We start from the raw sequence: 26,028 nt of genomic DNA, 5'->3' as shown, positions 1-26,028 counted from the left end.
AGGCATCACAATATCGGACTTTAAGCTATACTACAAAGCTGTGATCATCAAGACAGTATGGTACTGGCACAAGAACAGACACTCAGATCAATGGAACAGAATAGAGAACCCAGAAACGGACCACAAACATATGGCCAACTAAGCTTTGACAAAGCAGGAAAGAATATCCAATGGAAAAAAGACAGTCTCTTCAGCAAGTGGTGCTGGGAAAACTGGACGGCGACATGCAGAAGAATGAACCTGGACCACTGTCTTACACCATACACAAAATAAACTCAAAATGGATGAAAGACCTCAATGAAAGACAGGAAGCCATCAAAATCCTCGAGGAGAAAGTAGGCAAAAACCTCTTTGATCTTGGCCACAGCAACTTCTTACTCAACATGTCTCCAGAGGCAAGGGAAACAAAAGCAAAAATGAACTACTGGGACCTCATCAAAATCAAAAGCTTCTGCACAGCGAAGGAAACAATCAGCAAAACTAAAAGGCAACCAACAGAATGGGAGAATATAGTTTCAAATGACATATCAGCTAAAGGATTAGTGTCCAAAACCTATAAACAACTTCTCAAACTCAACACCCAAAAAACAAATAATTCAGTGAAGAAATGGGCAAAAGACATGAATAGACACTTCTCCAAAGAAGACATCCAGATGGCCACCTGACACATGAAAAAATGCTCAACATCACTCATCATCAGGGAAATACAAATCAAAACCACAATGAGATACCACCTTAACCTGTCAGAATAGCTAACATTAACAACTCAGGCAACAACAGATGTTGGCAAGGATGTGGAGAAGGAGGATCTCTTTGCATTGTTCATGGGAATGCAATCTGGTGGAACCACTCTGGAAAACGGTATGGAGGTTCCTCAAAAAACTAAAAATAGAACTATCCTATGACCCAGCAATTGCACTACTAGGCACTTATCCACGGGATACAGGTGTGCTGTGTTGAAGGGACACAGGCACCCCCATGTTTATAGCAACACCATCAACAATAGCCAAAGTATAGAAAGAGCCCAAATGTCCCTCGATGGATGAATGGATAAAGAAGATATGGTATATGGGTACAATGGAGCATTACTCGGCAATCAAAAAGAATGAAATCTTGCCATTTCCAACTACGTGGATGGAACTGGAAAGTATTATGCTAAGTGAAATTAGTCAGTCAGTGAAAGACAAAAATCATATGACTTCACTCATATGAGGACTTTAAGAGACAAAACAGATGAACCTACGGGAAGGGAAACAAAAATAATATAAAAACAGGGAGGGGGACAAAACAGAAGAGACTCATAAATATGGAGAATAAACTGAGGGTTACTGGAGGGGCTGTGGGAAGGGGGATTGACTAAGTGGGTAAGGGGCCCTAAGGCATCTACTCCTGAAATCATTGTTGCACTATTCCTACTTTCAGGTATATAGCCAAAGGAAGTGAAATTGATGTCTCAAAGAGATATCTGAACCCTGACTTCACTGAACATTTTTCATAGTAGAGTGGCCAAGAGATGGAAACAACCTAAGTGTCTGTCAGTGGATGAAAGGGTAAAGAAAATGTGAGAAAAAAACCCATATATCTTAAGAAAGAAGGAACTCTTGCCATGGGGTACAACATGAATGAACCTGAAAGGCATTTTGCTAAGTAAAATCATCTGGATAAAAACAAACACGGCATGGTATCTTAAATGAAACAAAGAAACAACAACCAAAGTAAGTTCATTACAAACAAAGAATAGAATGATGTTTGTCAAGGGTTATGGTGTGGGGGGAAAACTTGAGAGACTTTTATACGATGAATAAATTCTTAGGTTCTAATGTATAGCACGGTGACTGTAGTTAATAAAACTGTATTGTATACTTGGAGTTTTTAAGAGATTGAATCTTGAGCATTCTCACCACAAAAATAAAAAAAAAGTAATTGTGAGGTTATGGATGTGTTAACTTGATTGTGGGAGCCCTTTTGCAGTGTATAGCAAGTCATCTCATGGTACACCCATCACATGTGCCATTTTATTTGTCAGTTACACCTCCATCATGTTGGGGGGAAGACAAAAATAGTGTATATGTCCTTTAAAAAATCTCAAAAGGGGAAAAAGAGCCAATTGGTGTCAAATAGATAAGAGATTGAGCTAGCCGTGGAGAACTTGGGTGGTAGGCATAAGAAGAAGTGTTAAAAAAGAAAGAGCAGCCCAAGCTATAGCAGGAAATATAAGGAGGAAGTGCTATTGTAGAAGCCACAGGAATGAAACATCTCAAGAATAACAGCCGGTTTAGCAATGTCAAACCCTACAAGAGGTCAAGAAAGAGGAGAATTTTAAAGAGGTCTTTGGACTGGCAAGAAAGAAGCCATCAGTGTATTCTGCATGCTTAGAATCTGTCAGAAACAGGGTTGGAAACGCTAAACAGTGGAGAGTTGCCGCTGTCTGAGAACAAAGAGGCTTTTTGTTTTTTGTTTTTGTTTTTTGGCAAGACATCTCAGTATAGAATTGGGAGGGGGCAGTGCAAAAGAGGATGGAAATTATCTTTTAAAATGATTCCTAGTGTCTATGAAAATGGAGAAAGGTATAACAAAATTTCGTTCAACACTTCCTTGTAAGAATTTTCTAGTGTTTCTGTAAATTGTATATGGCTTATTTTCTTTTACCAACATGACAGTCTTTTTGATGAGCATTTGGGGTGAGAAAACAGGCTCAGTTCATCATCATTTTGTTAGTGAGAGAGGCAGAGCTCAGGCTAGATATTGGGACTTGAGACTTCGGTCCTGTTTTTATTAGGTGTTATTTTCCCCGGCCAACTTCCCAGAAAGTTAACAGGAGAAGCCAATGTCCTGCTTTCCCAGCAGCATGCACAGAAGGTTAGAATGTTAGAAAGATGATACTGTTGACTTACTGTGAGAAGAAGAAAATAAAAACAAAAAGTCTTATTATCTGTAAGAAGGCTGTGTGTTTTTTTCCAGTGTGGAAAGAAAAGGATGAGTGTGCACATTCTCTCTCTTTTTAAATCTCTGGTTACTGCTCTCACCTGCTTTTCTGCCTCCCTCCCCTGCTCCTACTACAGACATATTTCATCCATAATATAAGATTTTTCAATTTATAAGTCAGGGAACTAAAAACATGGTATAGTAAAAATAAACTGATGTAGAAGAAGCAAAAAAAAAAGAACGCAAATTATTTCTTTAGGTTTCCAAATCAGACAAGGTGTTGACAAACTGGAGATGATGAGAAAAGTGTCCATCAAATGCTAACAATCACTTGAATGATCTAAAACTTCCATTATCAAAAGATAGTCTTGTTATATCCCAGTAATGAAATGTAGCTCTTAACAAAACTAATCATATAAACAGGTTACAAAAAAAAATCCTGAAGAACATTTAGATGTTTGACATTTGAAAGGGATCAATTATAAGATATTTTAAGAAATCTATGGGTTTTGAATACTGTTTCACCAAATAGTTTGGCCCACATTATTATTTTTTTCTTACAAGTAGACAATGACGAAGATGCTTTGCAGTGTCATTTTTTGTTTGCCTGGTTGGCTCAGCTTCTGTTTGATAGGCTTGTCAATGATGTGGTCAAATGTGTGCTTTAGCAAAATCATAAATTACTGTAGCTCGTGAGTCTTAAAGGACAGTTGCAAGTAGTTGAACCTCACAATGTAAAATCCAGGAAACCTGAATATCTGGTCTAACACATCTGGCTCGTTATTTAAGGGAAGCAAAACTAATATAAAAACAGGGAGGGGGACAAAACATAAGAGACTCTTAAATATGGAGAGTAAAGAGAGCGTTACTGGAGGGGTTGTGGGAGGGGGGATGGGCTAAATGGGTAAGGGGCATTAAGGAATCTACCCCTTAAATGATTGTTGCACTATATGCTAACTAATTTGAATGTAAGTTTAAAAATATTAAATTAAATTTAAAAAACAAAATTAAATTACTAGGTTTGTGAGTGAATTTCATAACATTTATAACATTTTTCCCGTACTGAACTTTAAAAAAAAATGTAGACACTGGGACGTGAGTGTGTTGATTCATCATACCTTTGTAGTCACGCTGTGTTCTAGAACAATAATGCTATAGTTGTTACACATTTTTCACAAAGAACTGGGTAAAGCAATTGTGGTGCCTGGCTAAGTAAGGATGGAGTCCACAGGGCCGGCAGGCAGAAAGGAAACATGCCAACCAAGCAGACTAAACCCCCCTTAGTATGAGCTGCAGCTTGGAGCCTCTTTGATTTCCAAGGTCCTGACCAAGTGTGTATGAATTACAACTTGAACGACTGGTTTTCCGATCTTTTTTTTTCTTATTTATAGATTTTGTTGCATTTCCCTAAATAAATTCTGAGTGAGTCTTACTGTAATTCATAGGGTTTAAAATACGGTGCTGGCATATTATGGCTACTTTGGAAGGGCAGCAATAAACTCATGAAATGAGACATTTGGCATAAAGAAAATGTATGCTAGCTCCCAGAAGAATGGGACTCTGTGCATCTACTGTAATTGGCTGTTACTGTTGCCCTGTAAGCCGATACTGGATGGTCCCAAAGAAAGATGCCTTGAGTCTTTGAGAAAGTGAAAGCTGCAGTAGGGAACAGCAGAGGGGTGGGCAAATTTGTACTGACAGCAGGCAAGTTCTGATCTGGCCACTAATGTGAAGTGGGGGAAGCAGTTCAGCTTTTCTGTTTCCTTGGTTATTTCTTTTCCCTAGACGAAGCCTGTTAGTTCTGAAATGATACAGTCTGGCTTAAAATACTTAGAATGCTTTCAAGACTCTGAAATATTAAAAATGATACTTAAAATTAGAAAAGCAGAGGTTGTGTTTTCAAAGAAAAAAAAAAGACCTGTTTTGAGGTTGAAAGGAAAGTCCTGCCTAAATGCTTTAACTTTCCATCAGCTTAAAGAGATATACACTTTTATTTCATTTATTAGAATTTAGAAAAGGTGATGAAAATAGTTCAAGGGGGAGATCCCAGGACAGTATCAGATGTGAATAGTCAAAAAGCATTTTGGCCAGAATATTAGAAGTTTAATGAAGAGAGAGCACACAGTTTTGTAGCCTAGTTAAATTTTTAGAGGATATGTTTCATACGAGTATTTCTGCTTTGAAGCTAAGAAATATTTTGGAATTAATATTTTAAACCCACGTTAAGAAATATATATATATATATATATATATATATATATATATATATTAAGGACAGTATTTTAATATTTTAATATACCATATTAAGATCAAAGAGAAGTCTAGATGGATGTCTCCATAGGCAGATTACTCAGGTGTCATGTCAGGTAAGATCTAAAAGATAATTCATGAGGTTCATTCAGATGCAAAGTGATAACTAATTTACTAATACAAATGATTCACAGGCTATTTAAAATCCTACTGCTTTGAGTTTCAGTAAAGCAGTAAGATTAGTTTTAATTCTTTTTTAAAAGAAAAAAATTTGTGTTTATTTTTATTTTTGAGAGAGCGAGCGAGCGAGCATGAGTAGGGGAGGGGCTGAGAGAAAGAGAGAGAGAGAGAGGCACAGAATCTGAAGCAGTTTCCTCTGAGCTGTCAGCACAGAGCCCGACACTCATGAGCCATGAGATCATGACCTGAGCTGAGGTCGGACACTTAACTGACTGAGCCACCCAGGTGCCCTTGGTTTTATATATTCTCGAATGAGATGGCCTGAAAATTATTTGAAAAAAAAAATACTGTGTTTTTCTCTTATGTTTATGTGCTTCATATAGGAGACTGATTACATATGTCATTTGCCACCTAAAGCAGGAGAATGGTGGCAAAATGGCTGAGATGTTATGTTTCCAAAGAAAGAAAGCATCCATACATACATTAAAGGAGCTTTGAAAATTCCCTGTGCAAATGAAATTAAATTTGATAAACTTTATTGCACGCCTATAATGTGCCAGGCAGCATGCTAAGCTCTGGAAATACAAGATGACTACCATTCAGACATCTTTAAAGAGTTCTCTGTTAAGTAAGGGAGATAGACATGAAACCAAACAAATGGCAACATAGTGTGGTAAATCCTCTAACAAAGAGCTTCCTTCACAAGGTAGAGCATTCAAAGGAGTAAACTGACATGGGCAGGAAAGAGGATTTGAAGAGTGAGGCAGGTTCATTACAGAAACCACTGTCAGTCCTCCCAGCATTACTTCCTGATCACTGACGACACACATGCCTGCTGGCAGGAAAAATTACCAATGATTTTTCTTGAATTGCAGTGTGGTTAACAGATGTGACCTTGTTTTCCTTAATAGAAGAAAAACGTACATTTTATCCATGAGCCACATGCACCTCGAAGTGAAAGTTAAGATTCACTTTGTCTTCCATGTTGCGTAAATCTGCATCTACTTAGTGACTGCATCCACTGTTAAATGGTGAGTTTTTACATGCAACAGATCTCTTATTATTGTCTCAGCTAAGCACTGAAATAATGCTTATTATGATAAACAGGAATAATATCCATAATGCAACAAATAACATTTATCATGTACTTATTTTGTTTGGAGGTCTTAGAAAATCTCTTTATATGTGTTACCTTATTTCATTCCTATAAGAATTCTATGAAGTAGATAAAAATATTATCCTCCTTTGCCAGGTGAGGAAACAGAAGTAGAATGGTTATTTAATCTACTTAGAGTCTCACACTTAAGAAGTGATGATATTGGGACGGAAATTCAGGTTTGCCTGATAACAGAGCCTGTGTCCTTAGCCACTTTACTAGATTTAATATAAATGAACTCCAAAGCAGAAGGCAAAGCATGAACTAAAATCAAAGCTGAATATAAAATCCCTGGTTAGGCAAATCATGGAATAAAAAATTTAAAAAACCAAATAGCTTAGATTTCTAAAGAACACTCAAAAAATTATTTTGTATTTATAATGTATTTTTTCTTTTTTTTTTTTATAGAACTTTATATAATTACCATAGATTTTCCTGTTGTCTGAGTGTCATATGAGAACACAGGGAATACTGTCTTTAGTGGCATATAGAGAAGAAATTACTTTCCAAGTTTTCCAAAGCGTTGGAGAGAAAACCCAAGACCAAGGCCTAATATTCCTGACTTTGGTCCATATATATTCCATTATTCTATTTTAATTTAAATTAAAATTAAACTAAATGTAATTTTTTAAAGTTTATTTATTTTGAGAGAGGTAAAGACAGCGTGAGTGGGGGAGGGGCAGAGAGAGAGGGAGAGAGAGAATCCCAAGTAGGCTTCGTTCGGTCAGCACAGAGCTGGATGCAGGGCTCAGTCTCACAAACCATGAGATCATGACGTGAGCTGAAATCAAGAGTTGGACGCTTAACCAACTGGGCCATCCAGGTGCCCTTCCATTATTCTATTTTTAGAAAAAGTTTTTAAACAATATATGCCCTCTAACCCATTGTGATGACTCATTGGTTTGTAGAAAAATAGTCTTTATGCTGAAACATTACAGTCAGAATGATAAAGTGAATATTTCTCTATAATAGTTTTAATATTTATATGGAATTTCATCTCATTTCATCAAAGTTTTCAATGAAGTGTATATTTTACACCCTGAGCTTTTATATTGCATTTTGTATCCTTTTCCTTTGCTCACATTAAAAAATGCTCAAAACTCTTGTGGTTTATTCTTCTACGTTCAAGCAATTAGATGGTGTTTCTGTTTTGCCAGTAAGACCACTGAGGCCTTGGTGGTTGTGAAATTTTGCCGAGGTCATACAAGTTGTAAGTGGTACCAAGGGGATTTTACATCAATCTGAATTTCCCAAATTTCTAGAGAGTTACTTCCTCATGGAGGATGACTTTAGAATGTAGAAACAACTCTGGCGCTATGTAGTATGATTTTTACAAAGAAAACACACATTTTTTTCCCTAAAACCATATGGAGAAATTGTTCTATAACAATCAGTTTTAACTAGCGCTAAATTTGAAAATAATTGTTAGCTTCACTTCTAGGTGAAATATCACACTGATTTCTGTAGAACCTGGCATTTAGCACGGCTCACATGCAATTATATGACACATTATTATCAGGCATCTCAACCTTCGCTGGCCATAATGCGGGTTTCTTTTCCTGTGGGATCTGGCAAGGTCAGATTCTGTCTGTTGGGTTTGTTTCTTCTAGTCATGATACACGACACTGCTGCTGTATAAATTGTTTAACATAGTCCTCTGAGTTGACGATAAAAGTAATTACATACTCGGCAATCAAATATGATTTTTGAAAACAAATACAAAGTGGGCCCTAGGGGATAAAACGCGAAGTGGTGTATACCTAGGACGCTTTGAATGATGGCGATGAGGGGACGTAGTGGACATCTGTTGTTTTTGCCTGACTAGTATCCACTTTTCACTCTTCTCAAAACAACTGTTCTCTATTTTAAATTCAGTTTTGCCTCCACTCCGAGCCAGACCTTTTAAACCTTTCTAATGTGTATTATCCCTGGGGATTTTTTGGAAACCGCTGAAAAGTGAAAGTGCTCATTCTGCTGGGGTAGCTGATCTAGAGGGAAGAAAGCTTGGCGGTCATTCTGCCACATGGAGAGACCATTCCTGAGAAAGCAGCCAACACAGAGGCAAGCTAAACAAAAAGTCAGTTTTCTGACATCACTCGAGTACATTAGTGTGTCCAAGCCTGGAGTCGGTTTATGTCTTGGATAATAAATTTCCTTGTGCCTAAACCTGTTTAGGTTGAGTTTCTCTACTTGTTGATGACACAATTCTGGCCCTTTCATGTACTACTTCAGGGGATGAGTATAGTGATGCCTAGAAAACTCAGTGATTTAGAGCGGGTAGCGCTGGGTTCCTGGTAACGATGTAAACTTCGAGATTCATCAGCTTAACACTGAAAAACATCCTGCCTTGCCAATTGTGGAGGTTTTTTTTTTTTCTTTATTTATTTTTTTATTTTATTTTATTTTTTAAATTTTTTTTTTCAGCGTTTATTTATTTTTGGGACAGAGAGAGACAGAGCATGAACGGGGGAGGGGCAGAGAGAGAGGGAGACACAGAATCGGAAACAGGCTCCAGGCTCTGAGCTGTTAGCACAGAGCCTGACGCGGGGCTCGAACTCACGGACCGCGAGATCGTGACCTGGCTGAAGTCGGACGCTTCACCGACTGCGCCACCCAGGCGCCCCGAGGTTTTTTTTTTTTAAATGTTTATGTATTTTTGGGAGAGAGAGAGAGGGAGTGAACGAGTGAGCATGAGCAGGGGAGGGGCAGAGAGAGAGGGAGATGCAGAATTCCAAGTAGGCTCCAGGTCCACAGCTGCCAGCAGAACCTGATGTGGGGCTTGAACTCACCAATCACGAACTCAGGACCTGAGCTGAAGTCCGATGCTTAACCAACTGAGCCACCCAGGTGCCATTTAAAAAAAATGTTTTTTTTTTAACGTGTATTTATTTTTGAGAGAGACAGAGTGCAAGCGTGAAAGGAGCAGAAAGCCAACTGTGAAGTTCTTTAAACTGGAGTTGGCTTAGAGACAATGTCAGACATCCAGATGCAGAAGGCAGCTGCCAATTTCTGTGACAAGGGGAAAGGCTCTCTGAGCCCCCAAACTACCCCATCTGTTAGTCTTTGACACTTCAGAAACGTGTGGACATTAATAATTGGAGAAAATATTGCATGTGCGGGGATAGTAAACTAAGTTAAATCTGTACTGGTGTATACATGGCTAATGCAATGTTGTACTACTTTACTATTTGTAATACTTCATCATATATATTACCTGTACAAATACTCATAATAACCTAGTCTTTTTTATGTTTGTTTATTTCAAGGGAGAGAGAGAGACGTGCACATGCAAGTGGGGGAGGAGCAGAGAGAGGGAGGGAGGGAGAGAGAGAATCCCAAGCAAGTTCTGCATTGTCAGAGCAGAGCCCGATAGGGGGCTCAAAGTCATGAAGTGTGAGATCCTGACCTGAGCTGAAATCAAGAGTGGGGCACTTAACTGACTAAGCTACCCAGGCGCCCTAACCAGGTGAATAAGCCTTAACTGTGTTTCATAGGTTAAGAATCTAAGGGGCAAAGTAACTTCTTTAAGGTTACATGGAACCTTTGTTTTTTTGGCTATTTGTTAAGAGTTGTTCCTGGGGTGCCTGGGCGGCTCAGTTGGTTAAGTGACTGACTTCGGCTCGGGTCATGATCTCGCAGTTCATGGGTTCAAGCCTGTGAGTTCAAGCCCCACTTCAGGCTCTGTGATGACAGCTTGGAGCCTGGAGGCTGCTTTGGATTCTGTCTCCCTCTCTTTCTGCCCCTCCCCCATTCACGCTCTGTCTCTTTCGAAAGTAAACGTTTAAAAAATTAAAAAAAATAAAATTGTTCTCTCTTCTTCCACAATTCTAAGAAACCTTACACAGGGACACCTGGGTGGCTCAGTTGTTTAAGCGTCTGACTTTGGCTCAGGTCGTGATCTCGCAGTTCATGGATTCAAACCCTGCAACGGGCTATGCTTTGACAGCTCAGAGCCTGGAGCCTGCTTTGGATTAAGTCTCCCTCTCTCTCTGCCCCTCCCCCACTCAGGCTCTGTCTCTGTCTCTCTCTCAAAAATAAACAAACATTAAAAAAAAAAAAAAGAAAACCTACACAGGCATCGCTGCTGGTATTGGAAGAGAGAAGTTTTGGGCAGTGAATTCTTAGTTACACAGGAAATTGGTGCCTTGAAATGAGGAAAACTCTTAGAAAGCAGAGCTGAATATTGCAAATAGAACATTATCTATTTCCTAAACAATTTCCTAAACTCAGCCATGACCTGAATGGATTTCTGAGGGTGAGGGTTTAGACTATATGGAGTTAGAATTTATGTGCCCATATAAATTCCCTTTTAGATATATATCAAGCCATCCTTCAGCTTTGAAGATAAATACTTCTTATGGGCATGTGAAATTTTCTGTTTACATTTCTAGACTCTAGAATTGAAAAAATCTGTCCTTTAAAATGCCTTATGCTCTCTGTAGAAATAGGAAAAATCAAATCACTTTTGTTTGTTGAAGTTTTAGGAGCTTTCCTGAGACAATTTCTGTTGTATACTCAGTTCTAAAATCAGGATCTCCCTGTGACAGGGAGGGAACATAATGGCAGCAAAGTCATGCCTTTTATGTAGGATGATTATAATAATTAGTGCCTGTCAACAAGGATAGCTCTCCTGGGGAAGAAGCTTCTGGAGATTGTGTTGCCTGAAAATTTGGACTAACAAATTTAGGTCTATGTGAAACGAAAAATACCTTTGTTAGGTATATGCAGATATTTTCACATTGATTATAGTACGGTAACTACTGTTGATTCATCTACAACATGTGTCCTTTGTGGTTTTCCTTAATTAGTCAAGTTGGAACACAAGGGGAGAGACCTTAGTGAATGAAAACGCATCTTCCAGGTCCCGTCTCATATAGCATTTAAGTATTTTGCAATGTTACTTTGATCATTGGGCATAGTATAACTTCTGGAAGACTTGAAAATGATCTACTTATGGCTCATAAATTTGGATAACATTTTAGTGTCCTTCATTTTTCCTAATAGAATGAAGTTACAAAATATACAAAATATACCTGAAAATGTGAAGGTAGTTTGAAAAAGTAGGAAACAAGCTTTCTGTTTACACAAGAAATTAATGATGAGGCTGGGAATTTGGATTGGGCAGTGAGAACAGTGTGGTACCATTTTGTATCTATCTCATCTGATATAAATCTCTGTTCTAGATCTTTGTTGTAGATGGCTCCTTGGTCTGCAGTGGGTTTTAGTGAGAGCTATATATTTTTTTAAGATAAGGCAAAAAGACCTAAAATAAAATTAGAAGATTAGAGGAAGCACACCAGGATTTGAGACCCATTTATGTCAATTATTAGCTGGATAAACTAGACCAAGATAGTTTATTCTTTGAGGATTAATCTTCTCATCTGCAAACTTCGAGGGTACAAATAGATGATCTTTAGAATTTCTTCTGAGTATCTACATTTCTGTGAGTAAAAGAAGGAAAAGTGTTGTAAATAACAGTTTGTAAAATGCCTGTAGGAATAAAGTGCAAGACCAGAGGAATGAGTGATATTTTTGCTTTTATTGTTACTGAGGAAGTGTTTGGGAGATTTTTAACTCTCAAATTGTGTTTTTATTAGATGAGTGGAATATATGTTATCTATTTTTTTAACGTTTATTTATTTTTGAGACAGAGAGAGGCAGAGCATGAACAGGGGAGGGGCAGAGAGAGAGGGAGACGCAGAATCTGAAACAGGCTCCAGGCTCCAAGCTGTCAGCACAGAGCCCGATGCAGGGCTTGAACTCACGGACCGTGAGATCATGACCTGAGCCGATGTCGGACGCTTAACCGACCGAGCCACCCAGGCGCCCCATATGTTATCTATTTGTAAAAAGAAGTCATGATGTTTTGGACCACTAGGAGGAAAACCAGGTTTAAAGATTAGTATTAATGACCTAACTTTATTGAGTGTTTAATGTGTACCAGGCCTATGCTAGACACTTTGCTGCATTATCACATTTACTCTCACAACAAATCTATGAAGTATAATGCCTATTAATAGCCTCATGTGTTTGGACAAAATATTAAAGGGAAAGTATTCATGGCTCTCTCCTTCCCTTTGCTTTATAAGAGCATATCTTCTGGACAATATGGCTTAGTTAGTGTATACTCAGATTTATCTCTCCCTGCTACAAGCACATGGCAATGATAGGTAAATATAAAAATAAAAAGAATGTAACTAACAAATCAAGATAAGCATTTCCATTCACTAGAAAGAAAACAGAATCACAAAGAATTGAGTAGGCAGAAGCCACAGGCTTGCTGGTATCTGACTTCAGAAAAAGACAGGTGAGACAGAAGCTCTTTAGGAGAAAAGAAAATTGGAACAAGATATTTGTGAGACTCTAGACCATGGCCTCTTTCACTGATGCAAGTCAGGAGTTGGGTGAAAACGTGTGGAAATAATGACTCAAAAATGTGTTGACTTGTTGGCTAGGGCTATGGCTTTATAGGCAGCAGAGAACCCACCTATATCCTTGCATCCAGGTACCAGTTGCAAGGAGTGCTTCTTCCTTCACTCCCAGCATCTGGATCTGAGATATTACGCACGGTGTTGTGGAAAAGGAAATCTAGAATACCATGATAAGGATAAAGTTACAAAGCAGACTTATAAGACCATGTGAATAGACAGAAAGAGCTAAAACTAAATTAAACAAAAAATGCAAAAGACAAAAAAATCCTCAAAAAATGGGTCTGCAATCCAAATTCCAAAATACACAAATATATCCAGTGATAAGATTTTACCAACAAAATGAATGACTAGTACTTGAGTTCATTTCAGTTGAAAGTAATTTTACAGAAAAGTAGTCAATTTGAAATGCTTAGAATACCCACAAAGATAAATAAAATGTTATTTTTCTCTTACCTAGAAAAATAAAGACCTAAAAAGGCCACAAATATATTTATGTGCATGTGCATGTATGTGTGCATGCGTGTGCACATGTATATGTAAAATCTTGGTTTGTGAGTATAATTCATTCCGGAAACATGCTTGTAACCCAAAGCACTTGTATATCAAAGCAAATTTCAAGAACCACTGGCTCAGTTGTGTTCTTGTATTGCAAGTCACAGCTAGTTTATCAAGTTAAAATTTATTAGAAATGTTTGCTCATCTTGTGGAACACTCACAAAGCAAGTTACTCACAGCCCAAGGTTTTACATTTACATATATGCATGTCTGTAGAATAAAATTAATGGAATTTAGAAACTGAAGAACAAATGCAAAATAAACTCTAAATTAGACACCATTAAAAAAGATTTTATGAACCGGACGTTAGTTTTAAGAAATTCACTCGAAATAGAAGGAGACAAAATATGAAAGAATATGGAAAGAACATAAAAGAGACATGGAAAACAGAGAGGCTCCAAACAGGTCTGATTGAAATCTAGTTGTAGAAAATAGAAATCAGATGAATGAAGTATTAATTGAGGAGAAGATAGCACTTTTTCCCCCAGAATTAAAAAAAAACCCAGGAATCTCTAGGTAAGATAACTCTTTGGATACTGTGTCAGATAAAATAAACACGCAGTTTGACACACCAATGTCAGACTGCAAATTGTGACAGAAAAATGGAATTGCTTTAAATATTTTTCCCAGATAGACATATTTCTTAGAAAGGAATAGTATTGAAATTGATCTTAGGCATTTCTTCAACAATTATAGAGAGTAGGAAAAAAATATGAGTATATGAGTATTTTCAAAGTACTAAAGGCAAATGATTGCCAACTTAAAATTTTATTCCTAGCCAAACCGATTTTAGAGTAGGGACAAACAAAAATAAAGGATGTGATAGTTTTAAGATTATAAAGACTAAGGTTTAATATTACAAGTCAAAAAACAATTGTTATAGGATGACATAAATCCTTAATTATTTAAAACATTTTTTTTAATGTTTATTTAGTTTTGAGACAGAAGGAGACAGAGCATGAGCGGGGGAGGGGCAGAGAGAGAGGGAGACACAGAATCCAAAGCAGGCTCTAGGCTCCGAGCTGTCAGCACAGAGCCCAATGCGGGGCTCGAACTCATGGACTGTCAGATCATGACCTGAGCTGAAGTTGGACACTTAACCAGCTGAGCATTCAGAGGCTCCAAATCCTTCATTATTTTTATTAAAATTTAAAAGGTCAAAGTCTGAGATTTTAATAAACTAAACACTATATTGTGGTAATGAAAATTTTAAATGTAGACAGAAAATACTACCCTTTTTTAAAATTATAGTTGACACACAATGTTACATTAGATTCAGGTATACAACATAGTGATTCAATGTCTCTGCATTAGGCCATGCTCCCACACCTTTGGGGACCATCTTTCACCACACAACACTATTACAATACCATTATATATACATTATAATGGAATATATTATATTCCTTATGTTGTAGCTTTCATTCCTGTGGCTTATTCAATTTATAACTGGAAGCCTGTACTTCCCACTCCCCTTCACCCATTTTTGCCTGTGCCCCACTCTCCTCCCTTCTGGCAACCACCAGCTTGTCCTCTGTATTTATGGGTCTGTTTCTTTTTTTTTTGTTTGTTTGTTCTGTTTTTTAGATTCCACATATAAGTGAAATTGTATGGGATGTGGCTTTCTCTGTCTGATTTATTTCATTTAGCATAATATCCTCTAGTCTATCTATGTTGTTACAAATAGCAAGATCTCATTCTTTTTTATGGCTGAGTAATAGTCCATTGTGTGTGTGTGTGTGTGTGTGTGTGTGTATGTGTATTTGTATATATATACATCTTAATCCATCTTTTGATTTAGTTGTATTAGTTCTTTACATAGTTTGGATATTAACCCCTTATCCAATATATCATTTTGAATATCTTCTCTCACTCAGTAGGTTACCTTTACATTTTGTTGATTGGGTTTCCTTCACTGTTCAAAAGCTTTTTATTTTGGTGTAGTACCAATTATTTATTTTTTCTTTCATTTCCCTTTCTTGAGGAGACATACCTAGAAAAATGTTGTTAAGGCTAATGTCAAAGAGATTAATGCCTATGTTTTCTTCTAGGCATTTCGTAGTTTCAGGACTCATAATTAGGTCTTTAGTGCATTTTGATTGTATTTTTTGCATATGGTGTAAGAAAATGGTCCAGTTTCATTCTTTTTAATGTAGCTGTCCAGTTTTCCCAGTACCATTTGTCAAAGAGGCTGAAGAGATTTGTTTTCTCACCCTCATATAGTCTTTCTTCCTTTGTTGTAGATTAATTGACCTTATAAGCATGGGCTTATTTCTGGGTTCTCTATTCTGTTCCATTGACCTATGTGTCTATTTTGGTATCAGTACATACTGTTTTGATTATTATAGCTCTGTAGTATATCTTAAAATCTGGGATTGTGATACCCCCAGCTTTGTTCTGCTGTCTCAAGATTGCTTTGGTTACTTGGGATCTTTTGTAATTTCATACAAATTTTAGTCTTATTTGTTCTAGTTCTGTGAGAAATGCTATTGGTATTTTGATAGGGATTGCATTGATTCCTTAGAATGGTTTGGGTAGTACAGAATTTTTAACAATATTAATTCTTCTAATCCATGAGCAGCACAGAGCCCAATGCAGGGCTTGAACTCACAAACCATGAGATCATGACCTGAGCCAAAGTTGGACACTCAACCAACTGAACCACCTAGGAGCCCCTTTAAAAATAACAATATCTTCGGCTGCCTGGGTGGCTCAGTCAGCTGAGCATCTGACTCTTGATTTCAGCTCAGGTCGTGATCCCAGGGTCATGGGATCAAACCCTGTGTTCGGCTCTATGCTGAGTGTGGAGCCTGCTTGAGATTCTCCCTCTGTCGGTCTCTCTCTCTCTCTCTCTCTCTCTCTCTCTCTCTCTCTCTCCCCCTCTGTTTGACCCTCTCCCCCACTTGAGCTTGCTCTCCCCCAAAAAAGATTAAATAAATAAAAAATAGCAAATATCTCAACATATAAGGGAAATGATAATAAATTTGGCTTTGTTAAATTTTTCTAAATGGAGAAATAAATGCTATAAGCAAATTAAAGAAAAGCAAGAACAACAACAACAACAGAAAACAACATGGGAGAAGATATTTACAGTACATTGAAAGAAAGCACAGTATTCCCAGTACATAAACAACTTCTAAAAAAATGGCAACACCTCAATAGAAAATGGACATACAGAAACAGACCTTCACAAAAAGGGAAAGCGAATGACCAGTAAGCATTACCAGTGTTTAACTATATGGGGATCAGGGGAATCTGAAGTAAAACAGTCAAGTATCTCAATTAAATTCTGTCAGAAAATTGAAAGCATGGCAGTATGAATTGTTGCTGAGGATGCAGAGGACTGACAACTCCTGTAGGTGGCTATTTTCTGTGAAAATAGGTGTATTTCCTTTGTAGAACAGCATTAAGGAGTGTTAGAAATCTGTATAAAATCCCAAATCCCCGCGCCTTTGCCTTAGAGAGAAATTCTTGCCCTTTTGCAAGGACACATAACAACTGTGGCAGCTGTAGCAGCAGAATAGTAGAACCTGTAGTTAAGAGTGGGATAGATCAGTGCAGTTGAAAATTTAATTTACATATAAACCATGGTGTCCCTTGTTAGACTGCATATTCTGATACAGTAGGTCTCGGGCCTTGAGAGTGTACCACTCCTCACAAGCTCCCAGTTTATGCCAGTGCCACTTGGCACTGTTCCTGCACCAGACCGTTCGTATAGGTCACATTTGAAAGCCTAACTGTGTGAGGCACTATTCTAAAACTCTCTACATCAGTGAGAAATGTTCATTGCAGCAAGTTGTATAATAGAGAAAAGGAGGAAGTAACTTATGTGTTAATGAGGAATGGGAATAATTTGGGGCATATGAATATAGTGGAACGTGGTGCAGTGCTGAAGATGAATAAATTGTGAGGGAGAGGAGCAAGTTGCAGAATGGAATGAACGTCTTACCATTTATGATTGGAAAGTATACAACACAATTCTGTATCTTATTTATTAATATACACATAGTGATAGCTTCCAAATTTCAGAGAGATGATTATCTCCATTGTAGATAGTGGTTACTACTGTGGAAGATGGGAGGTTGTAAGGAAAGACCATGGGAACAGTCAGAGTTAGGGGGCTTTCACAGTACCTGCAATGCCTTAGTTTTTTAAAATATGAAAATGTAAACATTGTAAATTATTAAGTGGTTTTGTGGCCATTCATTAATCTTTGAACTTCTCTGCATGTGCACTTTTTTTTTCTTTAACATTTATTTATTTTTGAGAGAGCACAAGCGGGGGAGGGGCAGATTGTGGGGACAGAGGATCCGAAGCAGGCTCGGTACCGATAGCACAGAGCCTGATGTGGGGCTCGAAACCACTAACTGTAACGTCATGACCTGAGCTGAAGTCAGATGCTCAACTGACTGAGCCACCCAGGCACTTAAGTCTTAGTCTGCATGTTTATTTCTAAGGAAGGTAGGAAGGAAGGATCAAGGGTGGGAAGCGAGGGATAGTTTTTCTTTCTTTTAAGAGACAAAAAGAGAGAGAGAGCATGGCACAAGTGGGAGAGAGGGGCAGTGAGAGAGAGAGAATCCGAAGCAGGTGCCACACTTAGCACGGAGCCTGACAGAGGGCTCAATTCCATGATCCTGGGACCATGATCTGAGCCAAAATCATTAGTTAGATGTTCAACTGACTGAGCCACCGAGGCACTCCAGGGAGGGATTTCTTAGGAAGGATGGCTATTCAGGGCTGGAGATTTCCAACATAGAAAGGGAAGGTTTTATGGAAGCAGTTTCTGGGATGAGCAGGAATTTGAAGAAAAATATGAAGGAAAATAATTCTTTAAAGGTTTTCCTTCTGTATTAAAAAATGCCACAGCTTAATTCAATAAATTTTTAGAACGAGATATCCACAGATGGGTAATGTGATGAAATTTATGTCTATCAAAAGTTTATTGGACCTAAAATACCTCAAGAATCACTATAAAATCATTTTATATAGAATGAGCAAAGAAATTTCTATGATGTGACCAAAAACCTTTCACAATTTTCAAGTATAGTAGTTCTAGTAAATTTAGGCCAAAACTTTTTGAGTGCTACTTTACACATTTAATGGAGGAGTTGAGAATAATTTAAAAAAATTTTAATGTTTATTTATTTTTGAGAGAGACAGTGTGAGTGGGGGCAGGGGCAGAGAGAGAGGGAGACACAGAATCCGAAACAGGCTCCAGGCTCTGATCTGTCAGCACAGAGCCCAACATGGGGCTCAAGCCCATGAACTGTGAGATCATGACCTGAGCCGAAGTTGGACACTCAACTGACTGAGCCACCCAGGTGCCCTGAAAAGAATAATTATCTCCAGAGGTTAGCTAAGCTAATATCTACAAAGATTATTTAAATATGTTACATTTAATATATTCATATTTAAGTTGACATAAAAGAAAATAAGCATGGCTTCTCACAACCTTCTCTTAGCACTGCAATCAAAGATTAGAGCCAATTTGGCAATTTTTACTGTCTATAGGTGTTCAGGGAATTCTAGGCAACCCATTTAGTATTAATGGGTATAATTTATAAATACATCTGAAAAGGTTTTTTTTTTTATATTGCCCTTGCCATGTTGATCTTAGCTCCTTTAAACTCTAATTTTTTTGCCTAGAACAGATATATGTGTGTGTGTGTGCTTTATGTTTTACAAGGCCTTTATTTGTGTCTTTCTCTCAGTTGATCCCTATAAACTATGATGCTCAGTGGTTGCTCCAGAATTTCGATGAGACCAAGTGTCACTTGATACTGGGCATAGAATGATCAGTGAGTATAGTTGGAGAGCTAGAGCAGATCTGAATGTGAACATATGTGAAGTGTGAGTGAATTAGTCAGGATTCTCCGGAGAAACAGAACAGATTGTGTGTGTGTGTGTGTGTGTGTGTATGTGTGTGTGTATGGAGGTTAATATGAAGAATTGGCTCACATGATTATGGAGGATGAAAAGCCCCACCAAGAAAGCAAGTAGTATAATTCAGTTCAATCTGAGTTCAAGCGCAGGAGAAAATGAGATGTCCCAGCTCAAGCAATGAGACAGAAAAAAAGGGGCAAATTCCTTCTTTCTCTGCTGCAAGATGCCCACTTACATTGGGGAGGGCAGTTTACTGAGGGTACAAGTTCACATGCTACTCTTCTCCATAAACACCCTCACAGACACCCAGAAATAATGTTTACTCTGGACATCCTGTGGCCAGTCAAGTTGACACATAAGATTCACCACCACAGTGAGTAATCCCGATCCTACCACATCACCCTGTGGTAGCCAGAGAGTTAGGGTTGAAAAGTAAGGAATATAAATAGGAAATCAATGAAAAGTAATGCACTTGGAAAAGAGGCCACAGATAAGAATGTTATACTGCTAATTAAAAAAATATATCAAATGGGATTAGCCTAGGTAAAATTTTGGAGAGTGCAAAGATTATCTTCAATATCCTTGCAATTTATGTAACCGTTTTTTAAAAATTCCTTCCAACGCCTATTCTAGACAACCAAAGCTTTCAAAACATTTATGGCCAACGAGTAACTCCCTCCTATTCCACATACCACCCAGGGGATATCCCAAGCAGGTTTACCCTCTTAATGTATGAGCTATATTATTGAATTTTGCCAGGCCCCATAAGCAAGAAGATGTGTCTTTTTTTCCTCTTCTTTTTTTCCTGTGCCTATTTTCCCTCCTACATTATTGACTAATAATTCTGACACCCGAATTCAGGGGGTAGTGAGAGGTTCCCCACACTGCCAAGAAAAGCTCCGGCACCGGGTGTGTGTCCTACAGTTCAGCTGAATTCTGGCACTGTGCACCCAGAGACAACATCAGATTCCACATATTAAGAGCTCCTTCCATGAGACTGTCCCCACGTGAGATGCCAATCACTAATCCAGGTTGTCACCTGTGCTTCTGACCAAATGGCTATACATCAGAGGTTCCTATGACCCCCTTCTTGGGTTTGGAGGGGCTCACAGGACTCGGGAAACTAGTTTACTCACTAGAGTATCAATTAATTACAAAAAATATTAAGGGTGAAGAACGAACAGCTAGGTGAAGAGACCCATAGGGTGAGGTCCTGAGCAAAGGAGCTTTTGTCCACACGGAGTTTGGGGCCCAGCATGGTAGTACATGGAAGCGTTCCAGTTTTCCAGACTGGGAGCTCTGCAAAGCCCCCTCCTGTGGGGTTTCCATGGAGACTTCATCACATTCACACAATTGATTAAATAATTGGCTATTGGTAATTTGATTACCAGGGTGTGGGTCTAAAAGTTACAACCCTCTATTTATGGTTATTTCCCCTGGCAACCAGCCCCCTCAATCTTTAGAGGATTTCCAAAAGTCAGCTTATTAACGTCAACTCAGTTGTGATAGGGGTTTGTTACAAATAACAGGACACCCATTTCACCTTTATGACTGTGAATTAATTTCAGGAACTGAGAACAAATATTATGGCAAAAGATGCTCCCATTGTTCTTATCATTCAGAAAATTTCAAAGGTTTTGGGAGCTGTAAGCCAGGAACCTTAGCAGAAGGCTAAATATATGACCATCTGAATGATCAACTATATATTTCTTATAATTCTCAATATTACACTCTGTTGAGGAACAAGAATTCTTGTCCCTTTCAAGGGTCCTTCTAGCTGGACTAAGAATCACATTGATATGAGACAGATTAACAAGAGGAAATAAAATTTAATAGCCTGTGTACAGGAAATCCACACAGACACGGAAATTCCAAAACTATATATGTGTCATTCTGAATTAAGGAGAAAGGGTAGCGCAGACTTCAGAGGAAAGAAATGCACTTTACAGGGCAGTAAGAACAGCAGATGATTGGTAATTAGATGTTTGCCCTGCCATACACATGAGTCACTCAGAGAAAATTTATCTCTGCTAGTAACCCTTATTCTGGGAAAGACCCCAATTTAGATTCTTCTATGTGGTTAAGAGAAGGGGAAGGGGGTCAAAGTTTCTGTTGAGCCTGCAGGGTCTCAACTGCCTTCAGCTCAAAATAATCCACATTGCCAAAGTGGCACATTCTGGGGTGTCCTGTCTTGAACCCCTTCAACTGGTTATGCATGCAAGCAAAACAGTGAGACAGCAAGGCAAGGTGAAAGGTCATGTTGGCTAGCCCAAGCTAACCATTGGGCTAAGTACTTCATCTCTCTGAACTTAGTTTCCTCATCACTAAACAAATCATGTCTGATGATATGAAGTGTTAAATATGGACATGTAGTTGACAAGCACTTTATATTTAATCATCATAACAACCTATGAGATATGGTTATTAGCTACATTGTAAGTGTGGAGTTGCTTAAATTTCTGGACACAAGAGCCTCCCTTTTGAAGTTCCATTTTCCCTTCTAACTAACGAACTCTTGAGTTAGACCAGAAGCAGCATTGTTTTATAAGCTGTTGCTCATAAAATTTCCACAGAGAAGTTGGCGTTTGGCTCATATGAGGACAGTAAAGTTAATTAATACTTGGTAGGAATAGTTTCGCTTGATAGCACCAATAAAATAATCAATAAGATAGTAATCAGAAGTGGATCAGCCGGTTGGCACCAAATTAGCAGTTTTGTTTTTCTCTTTATCTCAGTTGTGTAGTTACCCCTTCCTTCTTTCTCAAAAACCCTGTATTCTCCCCACATGAGTGGGACACCTTTCTGGTTACTCCGGAATCTGCTTGACCTGACTTTTATTTGGGTTCTGCTTGACATTGATTTGGGTTCTGAGAACCCAAATAAAGGCCTTTGTTCCTTTCCCCCTTTACCTGCTTTTCGATGTTGATATAAGGTAAGGAAGCTGATGCTTAGAAAAATCCAAGTAACTTATTGAAGGACAGAAATAGTTAGTGGCAGAACTGTCTGAAATCCAGACCCTGAAGTTTTCACCTTCACACTTTTCACCGTCTGTATTTTTCCATTCTATAAGGCGCTTGGACTGGAGCAATGTGTCCTAGCATGTTTCCAGGAATCAGTCTGACTAAGGAAAGTTGAAAGAGATTGTTTTCAAATAATTTGGGGAAATAGGAAATTAAAGAAAATTAAGCCCTGCTCTTTACAAAGAGTCTTTTCCAATCCTTTATTATGGTGACATATATTATTTACCACTAGGAAGAAAATATTATGCATGAGATTTCCCAAAATCTTTTTGACAATATTATCCCTTTTTTCCCCAAAAAATAATTTGTGGGGCTTGTGTTCTATGGAATGTGTTTTGTGAATCACTGTATTGGAAAATTTCTATGGTTTGTTCTAACCCTTCCGTTGTATACTTTATAATTGTTAAAGTGTTAGTGGGCCAAAGAAATTAACTCTGTCACACTTCTCTGATGACAATTGAATTTTAGTAAGCATGCAAAAATGAAATAATTATATCAGTTAAAGTAGCAAGACCTGAAAATTTTGCAGTGGGGAGGATTTTTGATGTTATTAAAATTGCAATAATTCAATTCATGGAGTGTTTATGGATCATCTGCTGTGTGAAAAATGTTAAATTAGTTCTATGAAAGAAATATAAAACATGATCCCTGTCTTCAGAGACACATCTGAGGTTTAAAAGTTGATATATCTGAAATGTGATTCCATATACTTATAAAATGCATGTAATACAACCAGTAATCAGAAATATGAATGGTGGGGTAGCTTGATTTTGACATTGGTCATGATCTCACGGTTTGTGAATTCGAGGAATTCGAGCCTCCATACTATCAGTGTGGGACCTGCTTGGGATTCTGTCTCTCCCTTTCTCTTTGCCTCTCACCCAGTTGCATGCATATTCATTCTCTTTCTCTCTCTCTCCTCTCTGTCAAGAATAAATAAATAAACTTAAAAAAAGAAACAGGAATGGCTATCTATCAATAATTACTCCTTCATTCCACTTTTTTTTAAGCCTACACAGAAATGGCTTGCATCATTATTAGCTTTTATAATCATCTTCTACAATCATTGTGTATTTTGGGTCACTATTTCTCTTGTTCATCTAATTTTCTTTCAAATACTTCTGCTTTCAGAGGAGAAATGATTGCATGCTGACACTTTTTGCAAAAAGTTCTGTGCTTGCATTTTTTTTTGTCAGCTCATTCATATGGGTGATAATCATGGAATTAACCCATTTTGAGAAATTCACCTAGGCAAATAATGTGGATTACAAGTGATGAATTTATATTATTAAAGATCTTTTGTTTTCATTCCCAAGCTTAAGTTTCATTCGCTATATAGTTAATTGGAATCTTTTCAGAAATTTTCATTTTCTACAAAAAAAAAAAAGTCTGATTTCTCCAAAGGAACAGGCTTTTTAGGTCTTTTCCCTCAATGGAGTAAACTTTTCAAGCATTCACAAATTTCCATAATCTACTTTTTAACTCCTATTTCCCTCTTTCATTTCCAAATTACTTTCTACAATTCACCTTCTCATACCACACGTTTGAGCCAATAATTATAGTCATTTGTTCTTCCTCACACAGTGACAATTATTTACTCTCACTGCTCTTAAAAAATAAATTTCCATCTTGAATTATAATTCGTGTAGTGGTCATATATTCTTATAAACTAAAGCTCAGTGATGGTAATAGAATCTTTATTTATCTTTGCAACTCCTATAGCACCTAATAAGACTATAATGAATATATTGGAAGATATATAAATATATTTGAGTATATTCATAATATGAAAAGTCAGTAAGTTTTGTGTGCCTTTGTTAGATGAGGCAATTTAATGGTACCATGAAAGCTCTAAGGATTAGAGAATGTTTTTTATTTGTTAGAATTGGTAAGTGACTCCAATAAAACTAGTGATCTTTTAAAATAATTTCAACAGCTCTTTGATTAGATATTAGATGTAGAAATCCCATTGTGTGAAAATACTCATAATGATGCTGGGAGGTATTCATAATATACAATTAAACATTTTAATGGGTCCCATCTGCTGAAGCCTAGGTTATTAGTGGTTCTTTGGTATTTTGTTTTACTTGGTACTTTACAGCTTGTCTATTAGCAATTTCATACCGACTCTAAGTTATATGTACTTGAGCTTTCCAAAGCTAGATTTTAATTAAACAGAATGGCAAAGAAAGAAATTTCATTTTTAATATTTTATGAAAAGGATAGTTTTTTTCTAATATATGAAATTCATTTCTTAAACAATATTCCAAGGAAAGAGAAAAATAAAATGTAAACTTGTATCTTTTGAATGCTTGCCAGGTAACATTCAGCTTGCAGTATACGCCTTCCAGAACTAATTAAAGAGCCGCATTATTATCTATACAAACAGAATAAAAGCTTTGTGCAAGCATACACTGTATGTGTGAAAATTCTGTCTGGACCAGCTGTCAATTTCTGGGTTCCCTTTTTTCCTTTGAAGACTATTCATAAAATGGAGATAAACACATTCCCTGCCTGCAATATAAGTGTACCTGAAAATGCTTAATGCATCAGGGCATTTGGGAGATTATTTTAATGGATTTTTACCACATCATGTTTGACAGTCAATTTAAATACATTTAAGTTACCACTTTTTCCCTATGCTGAAATCCAGTGGGAGACAGGGAAGTTCTCTTGTGAAATGATGGAGGAAGCTGATGATAAAAGGCCCCGTGCAAAATAAAACACTCCGTAAAAGAAACATAAGTTAATCAAATTGTCATGGTTGAGAAAATATCCTTTGCTGTACAAGTGCCCAAGTCTAAGTCATGTAGATAGAGGAGGAGCTGCTCTTACAAAACTCACGTTTAACTCTCTTGATAACAGGTGAACTTTTGAACTGTCCTGTAATTGTGAATAAAAACAGTAAATAGAAAATTCTTTTTTTCTCTTTAAGTGGTGACAAAACTGCTAGTTTCTGACAAAATTCTTCTTTGCTTTGGGAATACTGTTCTTGAATTTTTTCTTTACCCACCCAAGGTAAAAGTCACAGGCCTTTTTAGGATATTACCATTCTTTAAAAAAAAATTTTTTTTTTAACATTTATTTATTTTTGAGACAGAGAGAGACAGAGCATGAACGGGGGAGGGTCAGAGAGAGGGAGACACAGAATCTGAAACAGGCTCCAGGCTCTGAGCTGTCAGCACAGAGCCCGACGCGGGGCTCGAACTCACAGACCGCGAGATCATGACCTGAGCTGAAGTCTCCGCTTAACCGACTGAGCCACCCAGGCGCCCCTAGGATATTACCATTCTTATAACACCATATACTTTGTTCTAAAATTCAAGTATTAGTCTATTTCCCTTTGTGCTGTGATCAGTAACTAATTGTTAGGAGAAAGTTATTGACACTCTAAAGAATGGGAGCAGTTATCATAAAATGCTACTTCCTTGGTAGGTTAACCCCATAAAAACAAAAACCCTGAGGAGCATGAAGTGAAAAGCCATGAAAAAATGTAAAAGTGAACACAAAAAAGTTGTCTCTTCCTTAGGATAGTAAGCTTTCAAAAATATTTCAGAATGCCTTACAAATATTAACTAATGATTCTTTGCCCTTTGTACTAAGTAACATTATTAACATTATAAATTAA

The 26,028-nt window shown here is 37.5% G+C and overlaps 1 long non-coding RNA gene across 4 annotated transcripts in view; it reads left to right on the top strand.

Moving 5' to 3' along the window:
* The window catches only part of LOC123380070, a 336,895-nt gene that overhangs the window by 201,240 nt on the left and 109,627 nt on the right, over nucleotides 1-26,028 (top strand). Inside the window, exon 7 of one of the 4 annotated variants that reach the window (XR_006585302.1) lies at nucleotides 1,423-2,936. The exons of 2 other annotated variants lie outside the window; for them this stretch is intronic. This is a non-coding gene — a long non-coding RNA (uncharacterized LOC123380070). Of the gene's footprint in view, nucleotides 1-1,422; nucleotides 2,937-26,028 lie in introns of those variants that run through there. One more of the 4 variants, XR_006585298.1, reaches the window with a different exon arrangement.

This window comes from Felis catus, chromosome C2 (assembly GCF_018350175.1).
Source record: "Felis catus isolate Fca126 chromosome C2, F.catus_Fca126_mat1.0, whole genome shotgun sequence".
In the NCBI taxonomy this organism is placed as follows: domain Eukaryota; kingdom Metazoa; phylum Chordata; class Mammalia; order Carnivora; family Felidae; genus Felis; species Felis catus.
The sequence above is the reverse complement of the archived record's forward strand: the minus strand, read 5'-3'. Positions and strand labels throughout refer to the sequence as shown.